Raw genomic sequence first — 22,370 nt, 5'->3', positions numbered from 1 at the left:
AAATGTGATTTCTGTTATCATTAGTGATTAAGCCAAAACCAGAACCCTTCTCTTTTGTGTATGTGTTGTTTGTTTGGATTTTTCCCTACTCTGCTCCACTGACTTTTTCTGTCTCTCTTGGAAGCTTGGGACTCTGACACTGACTGAATGACAAGAAAGAAAATGGCAATAAATAAGTTGGAGCTTGGGCACAGCCTATTTGAATCATCACTGGCATGCAAAACTGCTAAATGAGAAGTGTCTGTAGGCAACTCCATGGATTAGTGCTACTGGTCTTGTGGTTGGTGTGACTATCTGGAAAAAGCCCTTGTCCTGCTTTTCTCTTAGTAAACTCATCTGTCTTTTCTTTATTTACAAAGTCAAATTTATATCTCCAAACTGCACAGTTAGAACATAATAAACACCCAGAATCCAAGCTGTGATTTTATTATTTCTACTGGGTTTTGTGGAAAATGTCCAGTTACTAGATTTGAGTCAAGATCATTTATCATCCAATCACCATTGGTTAATGGTTTGGCTGGCTCAGCTCAGCTCACATATTTTCTCTACTTTCAATTGTCATATAGAAATGGCCACCACTTGTTCATCTTTCCTGGTGATGGGATACTGAGCTCAGTGATGAAAAGCTCAGACTTTTGGTTCAATAAACAGGAGACAACATTGTCACTCATCCTTTTTTGAAGCTTATTCTGTAACCTGATTCTGGAGTAGCATATAACCAACACTCAGAGTCTAAATATTAATTCAGCATAAGGAATATATGTGTTCCACAATCCACACAGGCTCCTAACTGTCATGGAAGTTCAACAACAAAATTCATGCAAAAAAGATAAAGAAGGAAATATGAACCTCCAGACTGTGGAGTCTCTATTATTTGACCAATCATTGTCTCTCCCATACCCAGTAGACCAGCAGCTCAAAAACAAAAATAAAAAAAATAGGCTGGTAGAACAATCATATACCAGCACTGAATTGAGCTTGATCCTGCTTCCTCTTCCACAAACTAGCTATACATAAGAAAATTCTAAAATTTATCTCTTATGTACAACCCAAATTGGTTTCCTCTACCCTTGCATCAATTACTATTACTATCAACCTATAGAGAGTTAAGTATGTTTATATTCAAAGGAACCCATGTACATACTGTTTATTCAAAAAACATTTTAATTATTTGCTGCTATTCATCTAATTCTGCACTATTTCTACTTCCACCACCCAGCCTGTGAGGCAAAAAAAAAAAAAAAAAAAAAAAAAACCCTCCCAATAAGAATCATCAAGGATGGAACCAAATTTTCTTTCTACCTAAGATTTCCATTCTTTTTCTACCAAACTCAGCTATCATTTCTGCTATCTCTCTGTCACACTATCAATCCTTTCTAGCCCAGGTTCTCATTGCTCAATTTATCCAAGGGAGAAGATATGGGTTCTTTCCTTTGTCCTTTGCCATAGAAGCATACTTCATAATGGCAGGGTAGGAGATTAGGGGAGGAGAGCAAGAGTTTACTATAGTTCATATTCCAAAGAGATCAAAGAAAGAAAGAAAAAAAAAAGAACTACACATACAAAAGTATTTGCAGCAGCTCTTTTGTCTTGGCAAAGAAATAGAAATTAAAGGGATGCTCATTAACTGGGGAATGGCTGAACACATTATAATATATGAATATAATGGAATAGTATGCCATAAGAAATTACAAAATGGATAGTTTCAAAGGAAATTGGAAAGCCCTTTGTGAACTGATGGAGAGTAGAAAGAACAGAAAACTAAGAGAATAATTTATATAATGACAACCAAACACTTTGAAAGACTTTATAACCCTGTTCTGTGTAATGATAAGCCATGAGTCCAGAAGTCAGATGATTAAACATGCCATGTATTTCCTGCCAGAGAGATGATGGGCTTAAAATGCAGAATGGGGCATATAATTTTGGACATTGCCAATATGGGAATTTGTTTTGCTGTACTATGAATATTTATGAGTGTCTTATTGTTTTGTTTTCTTTTATTGTTTAATTAAAGAGAAGACATTAAGAAAGATAATAAACGTTTACAAAAAGTAAACATTTCTTAAATTAGAATGTATTACACTTTGTAGAGAAACACATTTTTCAATACTGGTTTTAAAGAAAAAATATTTCATAAGGTGTAGATATACTCCCTTTGTTGATAGAGAATCTGACTCTTTCTTGCCTTAGAAAAATGATTTACAAGTTTCAGTAGCCAAAAACATTCATCATCAGGTAGCCAATCCTTTGATGATGAACTTCTTTGAATTAAGCAAGACTATCCTCAGGTGCCCAAGATACAAGCCATCATTAGATCTGTACTGAAACTTTTCCAGCTTGGTATAGCCTATGAGTTTTTACTTTACTCAGGGTCACATTTGGACCAAACTGAGACACTGAAAGAGGATTTTGGTGGCGAATGGGAAAGGCATTCAGGCAGAACCAACACAGATCCAATAGCTCTTGTACCCACCAGATATTAACATTGAGGAGGAAGGGGAAGGCTACTTTCCCATGATGGCTGTTATTGTACTTCACCTAAATGTCTCATTCCTGTCTGTGGCACAGATGCCACTCTTAGGGTTCCATCACCAAGGACCTTTTATTCCAGGTCTGTCTTTCTCAATAAATCAGGCAAAAGCGAGAGCCATACCAGCTCCTTGCCATGTTCAATTGTATCCATGGCTGGATTCTCTTCTGCACTACTTCTACCACGACAGCCCTACCTCACCACTTTCTCCATCATCTGTTTTTGCCCTTGGTGAAAATTTTTCTAGTTATAGTTCTACATACAGGGAAATAAAATATTAAATAACAAAAAATTTCCTAGGGGAATTATACAAGCTCTTACAAAAAAAATAGGTCTATACATAGATAGGTAGATAACACTTGGACTGAAATCAGGAAAATCTGAATTCAAATACAACTTTTGGTCAAGTCAATTATCTTAGTTCCAGTTTCCTCACCTACAGGTGAGGAAATAGCATCTACCTTCCAGGATTTTTATGAGGATCAGATAAGATAATGATAATGCACTTAGCACACTATCTGATACATAGTAGGTGCTTACTAAATGCAGCTCTTCTTCTTTCCCCCCCTACCTTTTACTAGTCTCCCTTCTCTTGTCTGAGTCTTTTTTTTTTCAGATCTATTCTCCCGAATGAATTCCTTCCTTTAAGAAAGGAAACAAATTAATCATAATTTTTTTTTTCTCACTAACTCTTCCCAGATCCTAAGATTGGGCAATAGGTAAGTGAATGGATTTCATGAAATTCAAGTTTAAGTTCATTCACTATTCTGAAGGACTTCCTGGTTTGGGAATCATAGGACTCTAATAATGACTCTGCTACTTACTGCCTGTGGGATCTGAGTATAATGGGTGACCTCTCTGGCCCCTTACTGTACATCAACTTTGCCCACTTCACAAATGCAAGACATCTCATTATATGAAGTCTTGAACAATAGGCATCAGGAGTCTCTTAACCACTTTACCTATTAACTATACCTATCTAGAATGCTTTAAAGTTTGAAAACTTAACTTGGGAGAGTTCATTGTAAAAATATGTTTAAACCATGGGAAGACTTAATTGCATCTTGGAAGGGGAATGGTTCTCTTATTCCTGAAGTTTATGAATGGTGAGAAGCCCAGATTTCCTACAACAAAAATAAATAAATAAATAAATTATGGGTCCAAAGATAAACAAGCCACCTGCAATGTCAGTCATAACCTGAACTGGAGCCCCTTCCTTTATTTCTTCACCCCCTTAATCAACTGGAATACTCAAAGATCCCAGCACATAGATTGGGAAAGATGCAATAGATAGCACCTTGTTTCCCCACCAATTAAAACCCTATAAAGTCTACAACAAAATAAAGAAACAGTGAAGCAAAGAGCTGCTCCAAAATACTAGCTTTCTAGAACATCAAAGCCCAGAATCCAACATATTACATTATGCTGCCTGCTCTGTATAGATTTGAAAGTACGGATTCATCCCAGAAGATTCATCTCAGGCCCATGAAGAATATCAGAAGTAGTCACATTCTAAATCCTTCCTTCATCATCACAGAAGGCAAATCAACAAGCATTTATTAAGTGCTTACTGTATGCCAAGTACCATGTTAAGCACTGAGGATACAAATACGAGCAAAAAGAAAGACAATTCCTACCCTTAAGGAGCTTATATTTTAATGGGAAAAGACAGAACACAAGCAAGAATTGAAAAGTGGGAGAGGGGGAACGATGTTAACATAGTAGAGCATAGCATTGAAATTCAGAAACTTAGGCAGAGGCAGGAAGAAAGTGAAAATTGGCTGTTGTGGGCCCCTTCTTAAAGTGGGAAGAATTCAGCTAGCTCTGTTATAACCCTCAATGGACCTCTTGGATTCAGAATTTTGGTATGTAGATTGTCTTTTTATTTCTTTGACTTACTGACAAACTCATATAACTACTCATTTAGAAAGCATCTGCTACTAAATGGTGCGTCATGTAAAAGAGAAAATGATCATTTCTCCAACCTCCAAATAATTAGACCCTTAAAGCCAGAGTACTTGAGCAAATAGCTTGATTTATATGAGTCTCCCCGTTTGTGTTTTCTAGCTCTGTTTTTCTAGCTCTGAACCCCGTGATCTTTGACCATTCCTTTACACTAATGAATATTTCTCTTCCAACTCTTTGAGGAGAAAATGAATTTAAGAGCCTCTTCTAAGAGAAAATAACCTTAATCCATCTATATAAATATATCTCTTGCATCTTAGCATCCTCCTTTGTAATGTCTTGAGACTGATTCTACTAGTAGGAAAGAATCAAGCACTTAGCTTTGAGGAATTATAACTTCCAGCTAATTGAGAATTTTTTACTCTGTGAAAATAAAAATGCGTCCAAAAAATTATTAATCATCCTCTTTATCTTTAGCATGATGAAGTTTATTATTTATTCCATTGTTACTATTCATATATCTCTCAAATTCAATAGAAGAATCTAGTAATCATGTGTAATGAGAAAGGGACAGAGAATCTTAAATTAAGTAGTATAGTATCTAGAACTGGAAAAATCCTATCAATTAGACTAACCTCTGCATTTTATAGATGTGAAAATGGAAGCCTATAGAAATAAAGAGAACTTGTCCAGTTCATACAGCAGCAGAACCAAAAGTCAAAATCAATATGTATGCTCTTTAAGCTCAATGATCCTTCCACTGCCCCATATTGCCTCTTTCTTCCTATAGGATTTATGGAAGGAAGTTCTTTCAGAATCAAGAAAGATTATATGGATAGAATTTTAACAAAGAAGTATAACATCCGCTGCTGTAGTGTTTGAATTCAGAAACACCATCCTAAGCTTACACCCTCCCTTACCTCCAGCATTTATATACAGGTAAAATCAAGTTAAAAGGAACAGAAAGAGCAGCTTTGAAAGTATATATGAGTCACAAAAATCCAGAGCTATCATCTCATTACAGCATTTTTTAAAAGCAAGAAGTAGTCTGATAGTAGAAAGAACATTAAACTAAGAATCACAATATGATTCTAAATCCAGCTTTGAAACATACTAGGTCTATGATCCTATGTCAACTTCTTGAAGGCTCAATTTCCTCAATTGTAAAATGGTCTAGTTATAGTCATATTACCCACAGCATGAGATTATTGTAAAGAAAGGACTTTGTAAAATATGAGCTATAGAAATGAGGTTTTTATAATTGTCCAATCTGAGGATATTAGAACCAGAGCTACAACCACGTGCCCATTTATCCACCTCCTTTTCTTTCTTTATGTAATGTTCACCAGGGATTCTTAATTTCTTTTTTTTTTTTTTGGCATCATGGATACCTTTGTCAGGCTGGTGAATTTCTATGGACCTCTTTTTAGGATAACATCTCTAACTTCATAAAACAAAATATATAAGATTGAAAAGAATTATTTAAAAAATAGTTATTCAAAAGAAATTTAAACTCACAAACTCCAAAATAAGAATCACTGAGCCTAACGATGCCTCTAATTAAACTTCTACATGTTGACAATGCTTCCCTCTAGGGGATTAATAATAGCTGCCTAACATCTATATAGCACACTGAGATTTGAAAAGTGCTATACAAATATTATATCTCTTTTTTAAAAAGAAATTCTCACAAATCCTGAGAAGTAGGTGATATTATTATCCCTATCTCACAGATGAAGAAACTAAGGTAGACAAAGATTAACTGAGATTTATTAATAGTCATTTAGCTAATTAAGTGACTAAGGCAGAATTTAACTCAGATCTTCCTGAATCCAGACCAATAATGTGCTAGAGCCCCCTATCAAGAATTTGGAGAGCCAGGTGTTAAATATAATCAGTCCACTGTTCAGTCAGCTCCTGCACTGGTCATATTATTTATTGCTATAAAAGGATTGGTATAAATCACAGAAAAGTGTATTTTCAATACATTATTATCTATTTCGAATTATTATGGCATTATCATGAATGTTTGAAAGTGAAATTAGTTGCATTTTCTTCTGATAGTGCTGATAGTAACAATGCAGGGAAGGAAATCTGGAAAAATTACAATGAAAATTTTAAAAGACATTTTAAAATATTTGTGGATAAAAATGTATTCTATTCATCATCAATATAAAAAAACCAAGCTAGAAATTGTACCTACAGAATTTGAAATTGAATTTATTAAAATGGGACAAATATTAGGATCAAGATAGATTGGCATGTGGTTTACAAATTGCACATAATATGGCTTGGTACCATTATGGTAAACCTATCCTGCATTATAAATATATTTTTTCTTGCTCTCCTTCTTATTCTGTTCATCAAAGAGAAGAGCTTACATCCTTTCAAGATCTTATTTAATGATTGACATTCTTGAAGAATTATAGTTATTTAGAACTGCAATATAGGCAAGATCAGCTAACATACAGAAAGTGGAAAAAATTATCAAATGAACCATAAAAGCTCTGGAAATTTTATAGATTGGTACTAGGAAACACAACTCTAAGTTGAAATTTGATTTAGTTAGATAAGTTTAAAGACATTCCATACAATAAAAATAATAAATTTAATATTCTTCCTAGAAGTATATCACTAGAAAATATAATTCAACAACTAAACTTACACATTTTATAAGACAGAAAAAAAGATAAAGGAATTTTAATTGTTTTTGGTTTATTGGAATATTCAATTTGACCTTCTAAAGAACTAATACACAAGGGGGAAAAAATATAATTTAAGTGAAATTTTAAAACAGGAAGCTGATTTGAATGGGTTTCAAGATTTTTCAGATAATGGTTAGAATTAAACTTTGCTTCAATCCCTGCAACTATACAAAAAGCTAGAAAGATAGTCCTGTTACAATCAGTAACTTTAAACTGAAAGAGATTTTAGTTAAGAAAAATAATTTGTATGAAAATGGGAAACAGTATAGATTGTCTACAATAACAGAAGAGCAAATAAATTACTTAAACAGTCCCATTTTAGAAAAAGAAATTGAACAAGCCATTAATGGACTCCCTAAAAAAAATCTACAGGATAAATCCAGGATGGATTTACAAGTGAATTCTACCAAACATTTAAAGAATAATTAATTCCAGTTCTATATAAACTATTGGGAAAAATAGGGGAAGAAAGAGAATCCTACCAAATTCATCTTATGACACAGATATGATACTGATACCTAAACCAAGAGGGGTCAAAATACAGAAACAAAATTATAGACCAATTTCCTAAGGAATATTGATGCAAAAATATTAAAATGTTAGCAAAGAGATTATAGCAATTTATTACTAGGATAATACACTATGACCAAGTAGGATTTATGCCAGGAATATAGGGTTGGTTCAATATTAGGAAAACCATTAGCATAATTGACCATACCAAAACCAAACTAACAGAAATTATATTGTTATATCAATACATGCAGAAAAAGCATTTGACAAAGTACAATATCATTGTTATTAAAAACACTAAAGAGCATAAGAATAAGGAGTTTTCCTTAAAATGATAAATAGCATCTATCTAAAATGATAAGCAAGCGTAATATGTAATGGGGATAAACTAATATCACTCCCAATAAGATCAGGAGTGAAACAACATTGCCCATTATCACCATTCAATATTATATTAGAAATGCTAGCTTTAGCAATAGGAGAAGAAAAAAATTCAAGGAATTAGAGTAAATATTGAGGAAATAAAGTTATCACTCTTTGCAGAGTGTATGATGGTATATTTAGAGAATCCTAGAGAATCAGCTAAAAAACTACTAGAAACAATTAACAACTTTAGCAAAGTTGCAGGACATAAAATAAATCCACATAAATCATTGGCATTTCTCCATGTTACCAATAAAGTTTAGCAGCAAGAGACAGAGAAATCCCATTTAAAATAATTGTAGATAATTCAAAGTGAATTGATCCAACCATTCTGAAGAACAATTTGGAACTATGTCCAAAGGGTTAATCAAATAGTACACACCCTTTGATTCAGCAATGTCTCTACTGGGTCTATATCCCAAAGAGATAATAAAAAAAGAGAAAGGGACCCACATGTGCAAAAATGTTTGTAGCAACCATTTTTGTAGGGGCAAAGAACTGAAAACTGAGTGAATGCCCATCAATTGGGAAATGACTGAATAAGTTATGGTATATGAATATAACGAAATATAATTTTTCTATAAGAAATGATGAGCAGGATGATTTCAGAAAAGCCTAGAAAGACTTACATGAACTGATGCTAAGTGAAGTGAAATGAAGAGTTTGATTTAAAAAAAAACTTTTTATGAAAGTCAAATGACAATATATAGAATCCACAATAAAAAGAATTATCTGTTTTATTATTGTTTATAAATAATATGCTACACATCCTTCACATCAGAAAAATTTATAATAATTTCATATATATATATATATATATATATAGGCACACTGGGTTTTGAATGAAGGTGGGAAATTGGGAAACCAGTTGTTATACATTTATCAGTAACCAGCTGATCTAAGTCCAGCTATGCACTGTGCCACCTACCATTACAAGTCTGTGTCTTCTTTTCCATGGCAACCTTTCAAATATTTGAGGATAATAATTATATCCACCCCAAACCTTCTTTTCCCCAGACTAAGTATCCCCAGTTTCTTCAACCTATCCTCCTATAATCTCTTTGCTATTCTGGATCATTCAGGCCAACATTGAAAAAAGTTTTATTTAGTTCTAACCCATAGGTTTCTTTCAATCATTCTCCCCACCCCACTGCAGTTAGCAATCATTTATAGCTAACTTGTTTTATAAGGTGTAAGAAACAATAAAGGGCAGAAGAGGTCAATCAATATTTCTCTGCTGTAATGGAGAATGGATCTATTGAAAGAGATTAAGGAAATTCCTTGAAAAAAATAATTTAAAGAGGAAGAGCATGACTTTTAGCATTTTTATGGCTGAAACACATACATCGCAATTTAAAAATCCAATCCCCATTTTAAAATTTTCTAACTTTATTAAATCTCTCAGAGCTAAAGTCTGTTTTAAAATATGGCTTCAGGGAGGAATTTGGTGTAAGATGGAGTAAAAAGCAGTGTTTGCCCTGGCAGGGCTCTCTTATTTCCAGATTGATCTTCAGGTTTCTTATTCATGCATTTACTTAGCTAGGACTTCAAGATGACAGTTGAGAGTTTCAGCAACATAATTCATTTAGAAAATGTGTAGAAATTATTAAAGGGGTTCCAAAATGACAGTAACTACCAATATTTTTTGAACTCTCGACTCATATAAAGAATTCCAAGTGTGGAAAGTCTCTCTACCAAAGAAGATGAATAATTCTTTTGTAACTAATAGTTTTAGAGAGTTGCCTGGGCCACTGAGAAATTTAGTAAATTGCCCAATAGCATATAGACCAGGACTTAAATCCTGGTCTTTCTGGCTCTCAGATCTGGTCTCTATTCATTTTCTCTCTTCTCAAATTAACACAATAGATCTTCAGTTAACTGTTGGTTTAGTTTACAGAAGGCTGTTTGAAGTGAAAAAGACAAAAGACAAAGCTTGCTATTCCCCACTGGATCAGGTGATCTAAGAAGTCCTCTCCCATTCTGAAATTTTGTGGTTCTTTTTCTGCCAAGTCCCCTCTCTTCCTGAAGCCTCAGTTTCTTGCTTTTATAGACGAGGGCTGGGAGTGGGAGTGAGAGGTGGACTAGTAGTCCCTACATTTCCTTCTCACTTTGACAGGCTGTGATACACAAAATGCCAGTCACAGAATCTGGCCTTCTCTTGTTCTACCAGAGACCCCACAGGATTAACATTTTGAAGGCAATTATTGGGGCTGACTAGTTGATACTAATGACTGGTTATCCAGGCACGGTTCTTGAAATCACTTAAAATACATTAAGAGAAACTTTGCTCTCTAACAATGCGCTTTTAGGCTGCTGGATTCTGTTGGAAATAAGGAGTCTTTCAAGTGAGCATAATTCACAAGCATCAAATTGCTAAATGAAAAAGCAGTGCATTCCCCATCTGATCTATATCATGGAGTGTGCATGATGTCTCCTCCCTAAATATAAGCTGTTCAAGTGGTCAAGAGCTGATGCCAGGCGGAATCTTATTATAGAAATGAAGATGCTTCATAGAGGGAAAAGTTGACTCTTAAAAAGATTTTTTAAAAATAACAAAAAACAAAAATAAAACAAAACAAAGCAAAAATTTTTAAAAGGGGCAGCTAAGTGGCACAGTGGATAGAGCACCAGCCCTGAAGTCAGGAGAACCTGAGTTTAAATCTGGTCTCAGACACTTAACACTTCCTGGCTGTGTGACCCTGGGCAAATCACTTAACCCCAATTGCCTCAGCCAAAAATATATATATACATAAATAAATAAACAGACAAGTAAATGAATAAATAACACAACTTTGGATCTCTGTACTTGAGTTTGGATCTAAACTGGTTAAAGACTGTGTAAATCATTTAACCCCCTTTGTTTTACAAATGAGGAAACCAAGGCCCATAGGAGGTATATGACTTGCCAGAGGTAACACAGGAAGGTAGGATTGGAACTGAGGTCTTCTAAATTCAAACTCAGAGTTGTCTGCTGGACCACTCTGCTCTCCTATTGGCCAGTTGGCTGGTTAGAATAAGGAAACATGAAGGATTGGGAAGAAGGCAATACAATTTTTTAAATTAAACTTTGTTTCATAAATTCTTAAGGATAAGTTCAAATTCCTGGTTCAGAGGCAAAAGATAGAGTCATAAAATATTATTCAAAGATGAAAAAGGAACTAGTATAGTTCTCCTAATGAATAAGAAACTGAGGAAAAATTGCTGAGATTATTATCTCTATCTTGTGATCTTTTAAATCTTAAGTACAATTTGGTGGTGAACAAGAACTTTTTGTGTGTGTTCCAGACTTCTCTGGCAGTAAGTTCCAAGAAGCCAATAGAACCCTTCTCTGAATAGTGTTTAAATGCATAAAAGAAAATAAATAAGATTGAAAAGGAAACCAACTATATTGAAAGAAAGTTATCAAAATATTTTTTAGGTCAAGCTCATCAACCTCGGTAAAAATCTCTCCTTGTAGTGAAAAGAACATGAGATGATGAATCAGGTGATGTGCAGGCTTAAGTTCTGCTTCCACCACTCAACTGGCTAAATAATTTTTGAAATCTCTCACCAGTCATTTGGCCAATATGATAGAAGACTGGATACTTTCTCTGATCCTGAAAACCTTTCAAACCTCTCCAAAATAGAAATTCTGTACCAAAAATAAAGCAACTTTATCTGCCTCTATGTTCTTACACAGTAATGTCAAACATTTTGACTTAGCCATAACTAAACATTTATCTGTTATATATTTATTTATCAAGCATTTCCTAATCACATTTTAATCTGGTTTGGAATGAATTTAGAAATTTAGCTGGACAGTCAGTTTGATACTTCTGGCTAGGGTACCAAGAATTCAAAAGAAGGTGAAAATTCTATGAACCAATATCTAAATCATAGTTACTACATTTCCAGCAGGAAGTTTGTACTAGAATTGTACAAGTCAATTCATGACTTGGCCACAGAAGGCAACCATATGCTGACCACCCCTGCCCTTGTCTAAAGCTATGGAGGTCTAAGCTCTAATCTGCAGAAACTTACCAAGGCCACAAAAAAAAAAAAAAATCAATATGACCACATTCTGTACCACTGGGCCAGAAAACTGTGAGATAGAAGGAACCAAATGTGAAATCAAGAAGGGAGAGGAGGGAAGAGAGAGGAGCAGTGAGAAAGAGAGTTGGCTATACAATATTCCACTAAGCCTGAGAGAAAGAACCCAGCATCCAACTGGGGTCAGCTTCAACCTTTTAAAAGTCATCTGAGACTGATACCTAGATTGCTATAGTATCGAATAATCAGTGTGTAAGAAAAAATTCAGCCCCAAGGAAAACTATCGTCATAAGGGAGGGAGTTAGAAAGTGAACAATAGGAAAAAGTAAGAGATGAGGAATGAAATCTGAAGAACTCAAGGAAAGAAAACTAGAAAATCTTGAGCATAAGCAGGAGAAATATCATCTCCAGATGCAGCAAACAACTTATCTATGAATAAACACTAAAAATCAAAGGAAAACAATATCTGATAAGACAGAGAGACCCTGTAGATTAAAACGTGGAATTGAATGTGTGAGTCATGGTTCATAGTTGGACTGAAAGAATTCAAGGAGATTCTCTCATAGTCACAAAAGACTTTATTATACCAAAATGATGAGCTAACCTCTAAAGGAAGTCTAGAAAATTAGAAATAGTTCAGGAGGGTTTTTTATACTGAAAATTTGGGCATTAGCTAGCAGGCTAACAGCCTACAAAGTTGTGAAACAAATATAAGGAAGATCATAATTTATAGAAGTAAACAAGTAAGAGATTATACAGAAAGAAAAATAAGCTAAGATGGGGGATTCAGAGGAGATGAATAAGGAGCAATAGATAAGAGGTTCTAATTGCTATTCCTTATCTAGATATGTAGTTTTTATTGATCCACATTCATCAGCTATATGTACAGTTTTGAGCAGGCTCTGAATATGGACCATCAGAACCACCACACAATGTTCTTAAAGGGCTTATAAGATAAATGAGAATTGTGAGAGCAGAATCTATAGCTTGTTCAGCAGAAATAATTGACAAAATAGAAAAACTTGAATTTGCAGTGACAAGTCTCACAAACAAAATAAAAAGAAAGAACCATGGACTGAGAATATGGATATATGGAAGGACAATCTGGAAGGTAAAAAATAAAAAGAAATAATTTTAAAAGAAAATGACCCATATTGCTCTCAAAGACAGAATGCATAGAGACAACTAAAGACTGTCACTGATGAGAAATAAATTACTAAAGAGCCCACAAAGGTTATAGTAAAAGCTTTACACCACTTGTCAACTCTGAAAAATAAAATAAAATACTCAAGAACTCACAGAGGTTATAAACAAAAAAACTTTCTTTATCCCATTAGAGGATGGAAACTAGACATGCATACCAGGAGACCCAAGGCAACAAGGGTAAACTTTGCTATATATAGTTGTGAATAGACAAAGAATCAAGCAATAAGGTCTAACAGCAGTAGTAAAGAGTAAGACCTACAACATGACAAAAAGTCTATTCAGAGCAAGGTGTCGTTACCAGAATGTGGTTCCTGCAGGTGCTTGCTCAGGGATCATATGGGACTGGTTTGGGCCAATTCTATGATTTAGTTGTAACAGTTCATCCAGTGCGTACTGTTGTTAGACCAAGCTCAGCACCCAGCTTGCTTGGTGGGCCTTAGCGCTGGAAAATGTATCTCCCAGTAAGAAAAGAGAGGAGCAGAAAGAGGAGTAGTCTGGCGGGGGTGGGGGGGGAGGGGGGGGGGCTCTAACAGGAAAATAGATCTCCCAGAAGAACATGACAAGTCAAAAACATGAACACCATAAAGCAAAAAATAAAAAAATAAAAAAACAACCCAACCTAGGTCAATACTTCTGAACACAGAAAACAAAGTACCAGTTGAAAGGAAATCATTTATCTATCTGGTCCTCAGTTTCCATATTTGGAAACTCGGGATAATCCACCTTTAGACTACCTTGCTATGAGAGCAAATGAAAGCACTAGAAAGCTGACCTGTGGTTAGTTTACAAAAAACTTCAGACTGAAAAGTTCCCTTTGGATATCTCAAATAAATTCCTCTGTGCTATAAACAAGACTTTCTATTTTCAAATAGGTTGGATTTCCACATAGATGAAGTAAGGAATTATCTCAAAGGATAAAATAATTTGAGAGTTGAAAGGAACTCTAATTTTGGAATTAATCATCTAGTCCAACATATATATTAAAGTACTTGAAAGATTATGTCTCCAAAAGAAAAAAAACTTCCTTAGGGAAAATTAGTGTCTGAAATTAGGTATCTTGTCACTAAAAGTTCTCTGTCAAAATATGTATACTTTATGTTAGAAACACACTCTTGACACTGAAAATCAGATTTCAAGGAAAATTTATATCTTAAAGAATCATCTAAATGTTTCTGGTCAGAAGTAGGCTCCACTCCTCTTCAAGAAGAAGTGCTGAGCACAAAAGTGGGAGAACCTTTATACTTGCTATTTTGGCGCAGCCCCTCCAGAGAATGGATTGGTCTGTTTCTTCCAGGTTACAATCTTTCTGATAACACATGTTTCCCTTGAATATGTATAAAACATGTGTCCCCCCAAACATTCCATGTTCAAAAATGTCTGAGAACTCCTCCTATAAGGTGTATTGTTTAATATTCAATTAGCTTAAGCAGACACAATAGTGATTTGGTCAAGTCCAGTCACTGACCCCAATTAGTTTGAACTGGATAAGCTATTAGCTCAAGTTTGTGTTTTTTTCTCAAAACCACAAGATTCTTTCTGATGGAATGAATCCACCTGTGCCTTCCTAGCCCCTCCAATTCTTTGTTTGTTCAAGGCTTCTTTCTATTGATAATTTAATTGTTCTGTGACATCTTAAACTTCCTTACCCTCTCACATTCTGAAAACTCAGTGGAACCCACTATCCCACACTACCTCCAAACTTGCAACACTGTGGAAACCCAACTTTTCAACATTTCTCACATTTTACAACCTAGGAAAGTGAACATATTAATTCAACTATTAGTACCTACTAAAATTCCCACAATTAGATTGGTCAAAATAGCTAGTTATTGCTTTGAATAGTTCAGAGTAAGTTTCTTTGAACCACAAGACCCTTTTAGCCTTCTGGTGCACCCCACAGAACCTTTGCTTAGAATAATATTTTAAGTGAATTAAAAATATAGAAAATTACCAAAGAAACTATTTATATTTACATAAGATGATCAGGATATTTTTAAAGAACAAATTCAGGTTTAAAGCCCTTTTAAAAATGAATGGGACCTGTGACCCTGGACAAGTCATTTGACCCCAACTGCCTCAGCAAAAAATAAAAAATAGATAGATAGATAGATAGATAGATAGATAGATAGATAAATGGGACCAAAGAGGCAAGTTTTGATGATGGAAAAAAAGTTGAGGACAAGTCTGAGTGGAGTGCCAGTTAAAGAAGGAAGGCAGAAGTTAGACAGCTGGAATATTGTAGGCACAGATTCCATAGCCCCTTTAAGTTCTGTCTTTGACTTTTTTAGCTATCAGGATTCAACTCTAGTTTATAAATTAGACTAGAAGTGAATAAAGGATCATTCTGGAGTAGCATAAACTTGTTAGAAGCACAATAGAACCTCAACAGCTTCTTTACAAAGTGAAAAATGAACAGGAGAGGAAAAAAAACTTAAGTATTTCATTTATACAATAAAAGTCAGCTTCAGAATTAAAAGGCCCATCAAATTAGTTCATTTCATTTAATTCAATTCCATTCAACAACATTTACTAATCATCTATTTTATTCAAAGCATTATCTGGGAATAAAAGGGTTAAAATGAAATAGTCTTTGCCCTCAATGAATTTACATTTTCCTGGGTGATGTGCCATCTAAGAAGCAGGTACAAATTAGTGCAAATTTCAAGAATGAGAAAATACTAACCAGGGAAATTGGAGAAAGACTTATGTCTTTTGAATTAGATAGGAAAAGAAATAAAGATTGTAAGAATTAAAAAATAAAGATTATAAGAAATAAAATTATAGTCTAAATGAATTTGTGTGGGACAGCTATGACCCCCAACTCAAATTAAAATCAGAGATTCTCAAGGTAGAAAAGTTAAAAGGATTTATTAGGATCTTCAGGAAAAGGGTAACGCCTAATAGACAAGGTGTCATCAGTAAAGGAGTGCAAAATACAAATTGTAAAACACAAGATTATATAGACCCTAACCAGAAGGCCCCACTGCTCTTTTTCCCCATTGTCTGGGAGAGTCCAGGCTTAAATGGGGAAATCTATCTCAGAAATAAAAGAATACTAATAAATAACAAACTCTTTAACCATTAAGTACTTAAATGCTAATTAAGATGTGGGGGAGGGGGGACAGGAGGAAATCTTTAACTAAGATAGTGGAACACCTGTAGCTTTTAGCTTTAGCTCAACTTGTTATTATAAAGTCTCAAATCACAATTGGGGCATAGGTCAAGGTCAAATTCTTATGCAAGGTCTTCTCTTAGTTTATCCCATACAATCCCTCCTCTTTATTTATTAATCTTTGAAGACCTCACACCATTCTTGATACATTTCCTCAACTATTTTGTTCTCATTCTCCAATCCCTCTGGACCTGGTTTGTCCTTTTTCTCCTTTGCGCTCCATCCTCACCCTTTTAATATTCCAAGTCTAACTGAACACCCCCACCCCCTCCAGGTTTTTCTGTCTTTGCCATCCTGGCCAGTGATATCTGTACTACCCTTGGGATATATAAGCTGCATCGCACAGGGCAGGCAGACAGGGACTAGTGTAACTCCACTTAAAGCTATCAGCAGGAATCCAAGAGTCCATCTCCACCAGTTGCCTACAGACCAAGACCATCAAGAGGTATTAAATGGTGAGTGATGAGGTCTTCAATATTATGTTCCTCCTTAGCAGAGGAATTCATAAAAATTAATCCTAAATTTAAGCTGGCTGGGTGAAGACTGATAATGGAGATCAATTTGTCCTCACCCTCTAAAGGTAATCTAGTCAGAAATCCAAATTATGCTAAACTCTCCTGAGACCCATCCTCTGTGAAAATCCCAAGCAGTCCCTGAGGTTAAATTTTCTCTATAAAACCTACTTGTGAACCATCCCATGGCTGCTGACTTCCTGTGAGTCAGTACACAGCACGCTGCCCTGGGATGTCTTTTCCCTTACCCCATGCCACATAGTATCTCCCCTAACTCCACTATGCTTCCCAACCCCACTTCTCCTTACATCTAACTCTTTTAGAATGCTGAGTCCTTTTCAGGATTTAGGCAACCAGCTGAGAGCTTGCCCCAACATCATGGAGAGCTTTTTTCTACCAAGAAATTGTGATTTCCACTGAGGAACTTGTCTTTCTTATGCTCCCCCACTCTATTTCATATTTATCATTCCTTGTGTCTATTTATCCCTTCATTTTATCTGTAACCTACTCCCCCAGATTTTTTGCCAAAGACAATGGCTATTGTGAATCCTTCACATGACCAAACCCCAGCTTTTTGTGCCTGCCATTATTTGGTGACAAACCCCACACTATAGATCACATCAGTGATCTCCAGGTCTGGAATAGGGCTGGTTTTCTGATATCTTTGACAATTTTTTTCACTACCTATCCATTATCATCGATTTTCACACAGCAAGTGGATAGATTTAATTTCACACAAACTCCACCTTCTTCAGCTATCATGAAGTCTAATACCAATCTATGCTGGAATTCTGCTTCTCTAGTCTGAGTGGCCTGATCTGCTAACAAATGGAGGGTCTTTGTCATCTGGTTAGTAAGTATTTCATTGATGGCATGGAGTCTAATGAGCTTATTCGGAGTTCAAATTGGGGTTCTATACCCTTAACTCCCATCTGGGGCCATTTATGCCCCAACCATTTGTGTTCCCCAGTCATGAGAGTAGGTAATTCTTCACAAATAAAGATGCTTATCAAGAAAGTCAGCAATGACAGAAATGCTAAAAGAAACAGACAGACAGATGCATTTAACAACAGATAGATGGCTAAGCCAAATACTCACTTAACTACTTATTTAGGATATAATGACCACATATTTTCAGATAGGAAACTGCAAGATCTTTCATATTTGAATTGTACTCAGAGCTTCTACTGAACACTTACTCTGATTATAGAAATTTGCTATAAGAGGAAAAAGCAGGGACATGATTATAATAGCATCAAAACTGGTCCTTCAGGCCCCAGCCTGAGAGTACATACATTTCAGGATAAAGCATTTTTAGATCATATTGACTTAGGTAATTGTATGCAATAACAATTCCACTTAATAGACAGACTCGGGAATAAGCAAGTGGGTTCTTAGTCAAAAGAACATCACTGGGAAACTAAGAAAGATCCCACCTTAAGTGGAGGCTTAGGTTGTCCTCCCACTTCTTGTCCAGATACTAATGTCCACCTATAACAATTCAGGATCACTTTGCTCTGAGTAGCCTGTGATATAATCCTTTCAGATAGTGTATAAACTGGCTTGATGATCCACTAGACAATAATATCAGCTACAGTCCCAAGAGATTTTATCTCAAATAGCAAGTCTCAATAATCAAAGTTCAGGTGAATTTAGCTCTCACGCTTCACAGATCCTAAATAAGTTTTTACTATAATCCTACATTGATAACAGTAAGAGACTCATCCACCAGAAAGTTCACAGCTTATCTTCATATCTAAGTAAATGGGTTTTAAATTCAATATAACACAAATCATTTTACTTTAAGATGCTCAAAAAACAATCTATATCAAAACATGTTCAAAGGCCAAAGACATAGACTACTATTCTCAGAATCTTCCTAAACAATAGGAGCTTTAAAATGACTCAATACAGCTAATTAAAACTCACATAGAATATGAAATACACTTAATTTCACATTAAAGAACCCCATCAGAATTAACATTCATAATTTCTTCTTACACCCTAAACAGTGGAAATCTATCCCAGAAACAAAAAAAAAAAATACTAGTAAATAACAAACTCTTTACCCATTAAGTACTTCAATGCTAATTAAGAGGTGAAGAGGGTACCAAGATAAGATCAAAATGGGTCCATGACCTAGGCATAAAGAACGAGATTATAAATAAATTAGAGGAACATAGAATAGTTTATCTCTCAGACTTGTGGAGGAGAAAGAAATTTGTGACCAAAGATGAACTAGAGACCATTACTGATCACAAAATAGAAAATTTTGATTACATCAAATTAAAAAGCCTTTGTACAAACAAAACTAATGCAAACAAGATTAGAAGGGAAGCAACAAACTGGGAAAACATCTTCACAGTTAAAGGTTCTGATAAAGGCCTTATTTCCAAAATATATAGAGAACTGACTCAAATTTATAAGAAATCAAGCCATTCTCCAATTGATAAATGGTCAAAGGATATGAACAGACAATTTTCAGAGGATGAAATTGAAACTATTACCACTCATATGAAAGTGTTCCAAATCATTATTGATCAGAGAAATGCAAATTAAGACAACTCTGAGATACCACTACACACCTGTCAGATTGGCTAAGATGACAGGAAAAAATAATGATGAATGTTGGAGGGGATGCGGGAAAACTGGGACACTAATGCATTGTTGGTGGAGTTGTGAACGAATCCAACCATTCTGGAGAGCAATCTGGAATTATGCCCAAAAAATTATCAAATTGTGCATACCCTTTGATCCAGCAGGGTTTCTATTGGGCTTATATCCCAAAGAAATACTAAAGAAGGGAAAGGGACCTGTATGTGCCAAAATGTTTGTAGCAGCCCTGTTTGTAGTGGCTAGAAACTGGAAAATGAATGGATGCCCATCAATTGGAGAATGGCTGGGTAAATTGTGGTATATGAATGTTATGGAATATTATTGTTCTGTAAGAAATGACCAGCAGGATGAATACAGAGAAGACTGGTGAGACTTACATGAACTGATGCTAAGTGAAATGAGCAGAACCAGGAGATCATTATACACTTCGACAACGATATTGTATGAGGACATATTTTGATGGAAGTGGATTTCTTTGACAAAGAGACCTAACTGAGTTTCAATTGATAAATGACGGACAAAAGCAGCTACACCCAAAGAAAGAACACTGGGAAACGAATGTGAACTATCTAGGATGAATACAGAGAGGACTGGCGAGACTTACATGAACTGATGCTAAGTGAAATGAGGAGATCATTATACACTTCAACAACGATATTGTATGAGGACATATTTTGATGGAAGTGGATTTCTTTGACAAAGAGACCTAACTGAGTTTCAATTGATAAATGACGGACAAAAGCAGCTACACCCAAAGAAAGAACACTGGGAAACGAATGTGAACTATCTGCATTTTTGTTTTTCTTCCCGGGTTATTTATACCTTCTGAATCCAATTCTCCCTATGCAACAAGAGAACTGTTCGGTTCTGCAAACATATATTGTATCTAGGATATACTGCAACATATCCAACATATAAAGGACTGCTTGCCATCTAGGGGAGGGGGTGGAGGGAGGGAGGGGAAAAAAATCGGAACAGAAACGAGTGCAAGGGATAATGTTGTAAAAAAAAAAAAAATTACCCTGGCATGGATTCTGTCAATATAAAGTAATTATTAAATAAAAATTAAAAAAAGAAAAAGAAAAGGTGCTTGCTATTTGTATTGAAGGAGAGAGTACCTATAAATCCAATGAACAGATCTGCTAAAAGGTGATGTAGTATAAAGGGGACAAAGCTTATAATCAGAAGAACTGGATTTAAATCCCAATTATACTGCATGCAGTGTAACCATATTTATTTTAGTTTATGCAATAAAACAAAAATGTTATGCATAACATAGAATAATTTAAAGAAAAAGATTGCACACAAAACTGCAGGTCTATATACAACTTGCTGTTCTTTTAAAAATATAATAAAGTTATATAATGTTTTTTACTCTTCTCATGTAAAATTGACATGATAATATTTGTGTCACCTTTATCCCAAGTTTGTTGTGATGGCCACATTACAATGAATGATCATCTTCCTAATCTTCTGCTCCCTAAAAAGTAGCATTTCCCTGAGCAGAAATTCCTAAATTGATTTTAATTCAACAGTTTGTAGGCAGCCACTTGGATCACAGTTACTGAATAGCTCAAACCTGGGCAATGGCTTAAACCTGATGTCTCCCAAATATTTCATAGAAAGAAAGTAGTCTCCCTACTAACCATCAAGGGTCAAAAGTTAACACAGTCAAATTACTTGAGCTGGGACTTTTTGCAGGTGTGACTTTTCAATTTTCTTCTTGAATGATTAGTATTTCTTTCATAATTATTCCCCTCACTTCATGTGGGAAATTTTAAATCCCAGGGCCTGAGCATAAAAACAGAAAGTCTGCCCATTCTTGCTGAGATTTTTTTTTTAAACTATTATACATTTTAATTACCATAATCCCCATCTGCTTTTTTCAATTAGGCAGAAGACACTAGAGCACATGTTCCAGAATGTTTCTCTAAAGATGCAGAGAAGCTTGGACTGTGCCTACCTCATTAAATTTCTTTTTGAATGCAATAATTACATTTGTCCAAGCCATATGTTCAAGTTCCAGTTGAGAAACATCTGTGTAGCAAAGCCCCTAACAAAGGACAGACGAAGAAGAAAATACTTAAAGGGGAAATGGTTTCTGCTTGAAAATAACTTAAAAGGCTGTCTTGTGGGAAAGAAATTACCTAGTCTTATATAATTCTAGGGGAAGCAAAGAATGGAAATTAGAGTATGGGAGATTTCATGGAAAGATAAATTTAGTACACTTGTTAGCTGGGCAACCAGGTAATACAGTGATTAGAATGCTGGACATCTTCTTGAATTCAAATTTGGCTACCCACTTGCTGTGTGATCCTGGGCAAGTCACTTAGTCCTGCTGGCTTCAATTTGTGCATAGTAAAATGAACTGGAGAAGGAAATGGCAAACCACTTTAGTATTTTTTGCCAAGAAAATCCCAAATGAGGTCACAAAGAATCAGACATGACTGAAAAATATCTGAACAACAATAACAAAACACTGGCTAGGTAGGCAGAGTTCCATAGAGGCCTTAGGGACTGGTGACCTGCTCTAATCTCTGTCCTTCACCTGCCATCTTGAGTTGTCCTAGGTTCATTTCTCTAGGGCTTCTTGACTTTTCAATGGGGATATAGGTTCTGTTTCTCTACTGCATTCCCTTACTGCAGTCCACTTTGTAATGGCATTATATTGCAATAAAGTTTTGCCCCTTGACTAGGAGATGGATTCAAACTTGAAAATTCTTTTGAGACACCTCATGACACTGGTCTTGGACTCCAAA

Source organism: Antechinus flavipes, chromosome 3 (genome assembly GCF_016432865.1).
Source record: "Antechinus flavipes isolate AdamAnt ecotype Samford, QLD, Australia chromosome 3, AdamAnt_v2, whole genome shotgun sequence".
In the NCBI taxonomy this organism is placed as follows: domain Eukaryota; kingdom Metazoa; phylum Chordata; class Mammalia; order Dasyuromorphia; family Dasyuridae; genus Antechinus; species Antechinus flavipes.
This window is presented reverse-complemented; position numbering follows the sequence as displayed.